This window comes from Castor canadensis, chromosome 6, assembly GCF_047511655.1.
Source record: "Castor canadensis chromosome 6, mCasCan1.hap1v2, whole genome shotgun sequence".
Lineage (NCBI taxonomy): Eukaryota > Metazoa > Chordata > Mammalia > Rodentia > Castoridae > Castor > Castor canadensis.
Genome location: NC_133391.1, coordinates 75,882,726 through 75,891,342, shown reverse-complemented (window position 1 = coordinate 75,891,342; position 8,617 = coordinate 75,882,726). Strand labels below are relative to the sequence as shown.

The 8,617-nt window shown below is 39.1% G+C and overlaps 1 pseudogene; it reads left to right on the top strand.

The window, feature by feature from the left end:
• Window positions 1-1,587: 1,587 nt before the first annotated feature.
• On the top strand, window positions 1,588-6,349 carry LOC109687879 (ankyrin repeat domain-containing protein 49 pseudogene; annotated as a pseudogene).
• Window positions 6,350-8,617: the final 2,268 nt, after the last annotated feature.

The following is an 8,617-nucleotide window of genomic DNA, read 5'->3' as shown; positions in this document are numbered from 1 at the left end:
GAACGATAATATTAAAATCAGAAAGTGAGTGATGGCATTTGGAAAGATATCCTCGGTTTTAAGCAATAGTGGCTTGTTGTGTAACAAATCAAAGAGAAGACAGAAAAAGAAAACTCCAGATAAGGAAATAGTTATATTTCTTGGTGGCTCTAATATATATATATATATAATATATATATATATTATATATATATATAACAAAGAGCTTTCAATCATAAGGCTATAAATTTATAATAAAGGTATTTCTAGTTAGTAGATTTGAATAAGAAATGCTCAAATATTGCTGAACTAACCAATGAAGCTCATACCCAATGTTGTCGATATGTTACAATAATCTTGGAAGCTGTGGTATTACAGCATCTGCCGAATGCAATAAACATTTTATTGTTAACAGAAAAAACAAATGTTCCAGGCACCTTGGCAGCTAGTTTTTGTGAGTGCAGCATGTTAAGCCAGCATGTTACAGCGGCTCTAGAGAAGGTAGTATCTGCAGATTCATCGTTTTTATTGATTCAAATGTGAGATACAGAGTCCCTTAACTACAGTGTTTGTGTGTGTGTGTGTGTGTGTGTGTGTATATATATATAACAAAGAGCTTTCAATCATAAGGCTATAAATTTATAATAAAGGTATTTCTAGTTAGTAGATTTGAACTACACTAGTAGATTTCTAGTGTGTGTGTTTAAGATTGCTTTCCTTCCCACCCTGATCTCCCTTTCTTACTTTTTTATTCCTTTTCCTTGCATGTGAATCCTGGCATTTTTGTACAGCTTCCTTGCATATTGACATTATTAGTGGTGGTGGCTTTAGCTGTAGTTGGTGCAAACTCAGCCTGAACAGTTCTGGGCAGTTCCTTGAAACTGACTACATTCAGGAAATTTTTAATATTTCTTGGAAGTTGCCTGAGTCAGCTCAAGAATACATGATAAAACACATCCTGTAAGTCCTCTGTGCAATCAGTGGGCAGAGAAAAGACAAAGCAAAATTTCAGCTGTTTAAACAACGAGCACAGAATTCCCTATAGGGGGTTCCTTTGAGTGGGAAAAGAAAGTTAAGGCACAATGGAGTGGGCAGGCAGCCTGCAGGATGTCTGGAAAAGTAAGTGGGAAGAAGACAGTGTGGTGGTTAGGAAGGCCTCAGAGTGCTGAGAAGACAAATGATGGGAAGGAGTTAAGGCTGGAGACAAACCAGGATCACTTCTGTTTTTCATTTTTGTCAAACACAGCTTTGTTAGTATCTAAGACAGCTGCAGGAACAGAAAAGGGTGAAGTATGTTCGAAAAACTCCAAATGTGGCATTTCTGTCTCAAAAGTCCTATATTTTATCTTCTGATCCTTGACTGGAGATGGGCAGTGTTACACATATCAGGAATGTGGTTGGATAAAGTCTTAGAAATAAAATACATTCTTTCTCTGGTTCCATTTCTAGGGTGTGGCAGTTCTAATAATCTTGACTCTGCCTACTTAGAGCTTTGCTAAATCTCACTGGGTTTTGGGCTTTCACAACTTTGTCAGGGAACCAACCTACTTTTCTTCCCCCTCCTCCTCTTTTCCTCCTGCTACGCATTCAAAAGCAGACCCAGAAAGTATGGACAAGTGCCAGATACTGACAGGTGCTGGGAACATCAAGGTGACTACGGCATGGTTTCTGCATGTCAAGGTTAGTCCCTAGTTGAGAAGTGAGAATATGAATGGTAAGTTATCATATGGGTGATGAGTGTTAGGAGGAACCCTAGTTCCTGTGAGAGCCTGAGCCTCAGCCCAGCTGGAGCTCCCTGGCAGTTGAAGTGGTATAGGGGGAGCTCAACGAAAGCCACCAGAGTCAGGTGCCAGTTTATCAGCTCAGGAAGTTCTCATACTAGCAATAACAATTTAGATGGCAATGATACACTCTCATGTAGTGATCTGAGAAGCTGGTATAGTAGAACTTCCACATTTTCCTTAATATACTGTTGATTGGAGAAGAAATTTTCTTTTAATTTTTTTCAAGAGGGAGTAATTTGGCAGGTTTTCTATCCAAATTAAAAAAAGACAAAATCACACACATACACACATACACATACATTTTCAACTCAGCAATTCTATTTCTAGGGCTCTTCCCTAAGATATATTCTAAAGAATGTAGGTGGAAAAGCACTGCTAAGAAAAAATATAGTCTGTTATCAACTATGATTTAAAAATTAAACACACACATACCTTGTCTATGTATCTATGTTTCTGTGTGTGCATGTGTCTCTCTCTTTGTCTATCTTAATATATAGAAAATTTCATGGAAGAATGTGCACGGAGTTGTCTGTAGCAGTTGTGTTAGAGAGGGGAATAAGGAAGTGGGGGATGGGGTAAATGAGAGAGATATTAACTTACACTTTATATGTCATGACATCACTGAAGTTTCTTCTGAACACTGAATACATATGTATATTTAACTCTTGCTAAAATATGAAAATTAAATATTAAATTCCTGTGGTGTCTGAAAGCCCACCTTGGATAGAAGGCCCAAAGTTAATCTTTATTTATTTATTTATTTATTCTCTGTATTTTTTAAATTGTTTTATTATTCATATGTGCATACAAGGCTTGGGTCATTTCTCTCCCCTGCCCCCACTCCCTCCCTTACCACCCACTCCGCCCCCTCCCTCTCCCCTCACCCCCTCAATACCCAGCAGAAACTATTTTGCCCTTATCTCTAATTTTGTTGAAGAGAAAGTATAAGCAATAATAGGAAGGAACAAGTGTTTTTGCTGGTTGAGATAAGGATAGCTATTCAGTGAGTTGACTCACATTAATTTCCTGTGCGTGTGTGTTACCTTCTAGGTTAATTCTTTTTGATCTCACCTTTTCTCTAGTTCCTGGTCCCCTTTTCCTATTGGCCTCAGTTGCTTTTAAGGTATCTGCTTTAGTTTCTCTGCGTTAAGGGCAACAAATGCTAGCTAATTTTTTAGGTGTCTTACCTATCCTCACCCCTCCCTTGTGTGCTCTTGCTTTTATCATGCACTCAAAGTCCAATCCCCTTGTTGTGTTTGCCCTTGATCTAATGTCCACATATGAGGGAGAACATATGATAGCATAGATAAATGGGACTTCTGTTCATCAAAAGAAATGGTCTCTAAACTGAAGAGAACACCCACAGAGTGGGAGAAAATATTTGCCAGCTACACATCAGACAAAGAACTGATAACCAGAATATATAGGGAACTTAAAGAACTAAATTCTCCCAAAACTAATGAACCAATAAAGAAATGGGCAAGTGAACTAAACAGAACTTTCTCAAAAGAAGAAATTCAAATGGCTAAAAAAAAATGAAAAAATGCTCACCATCTCTAGCAATAAAGGAAATGCAAATTAAAACCACACTAAGATTCCACCTCATCCCTGTTAGAATAGCCATCATTAGCAACACCACCAACAACAGGTGTTGGCGAGGATGCGGGGAAAAAGGAACCCTCTTACACTGTTGGTGGGAATGTAAACTAGTACAACCACTCTGGAAAAAAATTTGGAGGCTACTTAAAAAGCTAGACATCAATCTACCATTTGATCCAGCAATACCACTCTTGGGGATATACCCAAAAGACTGTGACACAGGTTACTCCAGAGGCACCTGCACACCCATGTTTATTGCGGCACTATTCACAATAGCCAAGTTATGGAAACAGCCAAGATGCCCCACCACTGACGAATGGATTAAGAAAATGTGGTATCTATACACAATGGAATTTTATGCAGCCATGAAGAAGAACGAAATGTTATCATTTGCTGGTAAATGGATGGAATTGGAGAACATCATTCTGAGTGAGGTTAGCCTGGCCCAAAAGACCAAAAGTCGAAGTTAATCTTTAGGAAAGTGGTAGAATGGCCTTTGATATTCTGAGTATTTCCCAAAGGAAAAGGCCTTAAACTTGACTTTTCAAAGTCAGACCTAGGATTCTAGGGGTCAGAGATGGTCACAAGGCAAAGCTTATATGAATGTGAACACCTCTATGCTGAGCATATGGGCTCTGCCTAGATGGCGCCGCATTGAAGATTTAAGAAGTGAAGAGTCAGTCCATTTAAGTAGTTGCTTCAGCTACCAAACTGGGCCTGCCTCTTCTTTGTACAGCTTATTGGCCACATCAGCCAGAGCAGTTATATTTGTTGTCACACAGACAAAAAAAAAATTACTAGACTAAGATGTTCCCTTTTCCAACAGTAGCCATTCCTTTTTGAACACATGGAACTGAAAATGTGCATGGTACTTTCTTGTTATTAACTTAAATTGTTTGCTTCTTCTTTGTTCAAATAATCTTTGAAGCTGATTGGAATGTAGAGGGGGCCTAAGACTCTCTCATCCCAAGAGACAAAATCAAACCAGTTTTCAGGGCATACAGGAAGACTGGACTTGGAAGTCTGGCAGAGCTAGATCTGAGCCCTGCCTCTGACCTGCACAGGCTCTGAGGCTGTGGCTCAGTTCCTCAGTCTCTCTGGACCATTTTTCCTCATCTGTAAGTAAGTAGAATATTCTTTGATTCAGTTGCTTGCTAAGGATTAAACATGATTTGTGCAGCATCTAGTTCAGTGCCTGCCATGTCATCCTGTATTGTTGTAAGCAAATTGAAGGAAAGCATTTTTATGTTTGTTTTAGAAGCAGAATCATCCTGAAATGATCATCCTTGCAGAGCTACCCTCCTTATTTGCTTTTTAAATTTAGCCAAGCCTGCCTCAGAACTAAGTCGTGATGATTAAACGTGATAGTTCCCCCTCATTCTGGGTTTTGCTTTCTGAGATTTTAGTACCTTATGGTCAACTGAAGTCTGAGAATTCCAGAAATAAATAATTCATCAGTTTTAAATTGTACACCATTACTGAGAAGTGGGATGAAATCTCTCAAGGTCCCACTTGGGATGTGAATCATTCCTTCTTGAAGCATATCCACATTGTATATGCTACCTTCCCTTTAGTCACTTAGTTGCCATCTTGGTTATCAGATCAAGTAATGTGATATTGCAGTAATTGTCTTCAAAAAACCTTTATATGACTTAGTAATGGCCCCAGAGCACAAGACTTGATGGAATGACAGATTAGCTGGTATAAGAGGCAATGCTGCAGGGCATATGGACAAAAGCATACTAGATACAGGGTTCAGTACCATCTGTGCCTCAGGCATCCACTGGGTGCATGGGGAGGTGGTCTTGGAACATATCCCTGTGGATAAAGGGAAACTACTGTATAGTTAGAATTTATCCTGGCACATGATGAGTGCTTATGTGGTATTATTTTATTTATTTATGTATCCTGGATCCCAACAACAGTACCAATAGGTAGGCATTATTGACATTCAATAGTGAGGAAACCTAGGCTGAGGACTGTTGGGGAAATAGATGAATATGTCAGTAAGTAGCAGAGCTATGGCCCTCCAGCTTGATGTGATTTGATTAGCTCCTAAATACCATCCCTTGGAGTGAGGGAAATATAAATGGAAAAAAAAGTGTTCCATTTAGGGGGACAGATCCAGAAGCAAGATTCTCAGTGGTGATTTTCCTCTTGGCAAGATCTTAATGAATAAAATAAAGCAGACATAATTCAGCTCTAGAACGAGTATACTTCAGAATTTGAAATGTTTTTAAAATGTGTAAGAGTAGTAAAAATGGAAAAAGAGAAAGTAAAATGATAATAGAAAATCAGATCCAGAAAATTTCTTGGACTTTTCTGAACCTCATAACCACTTGAATTGTTGGAAACACATGGACACCTTATTCCCACTGGTACTTAAAGTCTCTGAGGAAGCAATTTGAATGAAGATGAAGAACAAGATAAAAAAAATGAAGAGTGGTATCATTTGAAAGGGAAAAAATGGAAAAAGATCCAAGCAAATTGCTGCTTTGAGTTGTTGAAAAAAAATCAGCTTACTACAGTGCAAAGACTTCTTTCTAAAAAGACCTGTCACATGAACACTAGAGATGAAGATGGATTTACCCCTTTTAATCAAGCAGCCTACAGGGGACACTTAGATATTGTTTGTGTGCTGGTGGAGCAAGGATCAGATGTTCATGCAGTGACTGTGGATGGCTGGATACCCGGGTACCCCACTCAGTGCTTGTACATGGAGTAACACCAGAGTGGCTTCTTTCTTACATCAGCCTGATGCAGATACTAATGCCCAAACAAAAGCCCTCTTGACCCTCTTGCATCTTGTTGCAGGGAGCAGAGACAGAAAAGATAACCCCAAAGCTCTTCCCGATCAATTGTTATACCAAAACAGGTCTGAAGAACTCGTGGAAGGAGCTGCATTTACTATCACCAGGAGGACAAGTATCTATCACTACCTCTTTGAAGCTGCAGAAGGCTGTATAAATTCTTCACCTCAGTCTTAATGGTTCTAATAATTTTCTTAAGTTTCTAAATAACAGTGTTTCATTTGTATAAGATGTAAAATATTACCATAATGCAAAGTTGACACCAAATTTCTTACTATAAAAATGCACTGGCACTCATTATATTTTTCCAAGAAAATTGCTTGACATTGATATCTAAATGTATTTGAGATTTTTGGATGCAGCTTTAATGAGTTTGTGATTTTTGTCAGAAGTAATTTTAACTTACCTATACTTAAAAACTTGACATGGGCAATACAGAAACTAAAGATATTTTTGGTACCAATCCAAGAGAATAAATACCCAATGTTCTGGATTTTTGTTGAGAATTTTGTACATTGACCTGTATTTTTATAAGGCAAGTTAACCCATAATTTAAAAGTCTTGAATATACTGGTGCAGCTCAGCTGTATTTTCTACATTACTATAGGTAGTTACTTTCATTCTAAACCAGAAAAACTAACAGTGATTCGAAGAACCTAGATCTTTGTTTTTTTTAGCAGGTAGGCCATTTTCAGGCAGGCAGTTAGCTGGGTGTTTAATGACTGCATGTTACATACTGCCTCCCCTACCAAAATTCACACAATTCTGTGAACAGTCCTACCTCACTCTGCTTAACCTACATGATCCTTACTCTGATGATCAGTCAGTATGACCTTTTAGACATGCACACTGCTATACCGCAGTGCAGGAGATCATATCTGCTGTTTGGCTGGTTTTAGCTGCCTTTTCCTCCTGGGTTGGGCACTGCTCATAGACACTCTTGAGTTCTAGGAAAGGTTGATTTTTCTAAGGTCCCCATTTTATACAAGCCAGTATAAAGGCAAAGTGACAAGGAATTCTAAGAGTAAGAGGATGATTATCATATAGGGGCTAGAACCATGAAGTGGCTTAGATTTTCTTAAAAAAAAAAACAACAAAAACATACTGTGGATAGTGACCAAAAAAATAAATATAAATAGTCAAGAAAAATCAAATACAAGTTTTGACAGCGAAAAAGAAATGCTCCTTTTATTTTAATCCAGGGATGGACTCTTTGGGGCTCCACTACGTGCCCAGGACCTCTCTCCAGATTCCTACACTGAAAAACTCTTCAAGGTCCCATCAATGTCTCTCTTTCTCTCTCTTTTTTTTTTTGTGATACAGGGGCTTGAACTCAGGGCCTTCACCTTGAGCCACTCCACCAGCTCTATTTTTATTAAGGATTTTTCAAGATAGGGTCTCGTGAACTACTTCTCTGGGCTGGCTTGAACCGTGATCCTCCTGATCTCTGCCTCCTGAGTAGTACCTAGTACAGGTGTGAGCCACTGGAACCCAGCTCCGTCAATGTCTCTTTGCCTCATTCCCAGGAGCAGGTCTGTGCCAACTAAGCTCTCTTTCTCACAATGGTAGAGGGCAACTGGGTAGCCAGGCCTGAGCCTGAAGCAGCATCAGCATTTGAGACCATGGAGTTTGGGGTCCACCTGCAGATCAGCAGAGGTGACAGGCTCCCCAAGTCTGTTCCACTGTGGCAGAAAACTAATTCTGGAGTCCCCCATGTGACAGGAAGCTGTCTCTGAATAAGTCTGTGCTCAGCTTGCAGCTGTGTGGACATTCAGGGCATGAAGGAAACAGAAAGTTCTGTCAAGGCAGTCCCACAAGTGGGGAGGAGGGAGGGAAGAAAAGGTCTGGAAGAAAAGGCCCTGAAGAGATTTTAAAACTTTTTGGTATTTTATGCATGACGATGATGATATATGCTGCTCTCTGAACTGGGTCTGCACGAGTACAGAGGATATTCTAGAAAAACTTTGTTGTAAAGTAGCCTCTATTATTTATTCAGTATTATTTACCAAGTGCCTAACTGATGCCTGGCACTTGCTGGGTGTTAGGTAGAGCAGGAATCATTACCGATTTCAACTTTACTCCAGTGAACTCATGTTCTAGAAAGGAGAGGCATTAAACAATACTTAAAATAATCATTATATGAATTATAATAGGATTATCTTAATGAAGAAAATGGCAAAGAATAGAGGAATTTGATATAATTTTGTGAGATTGAGGCAGTCAGATAAAGTCATTTGGGAGAAAGTGATATTTAAGTGGAGGTTTGAAGTTTGCATGGAAGGTGGCCAGGCAAAGAGGGGTGGGATGGAAGGAAGGGCATTTCCATTCATTTACTCATTCATTGTCTACTTATACACTCAACAAATATTTTTTGAATACTTCTTAGTGCTGGCACTGTCTTAGAAGGTTAAGAAACACAAGTGAGCAAGTCAGACAAGAGTTTCT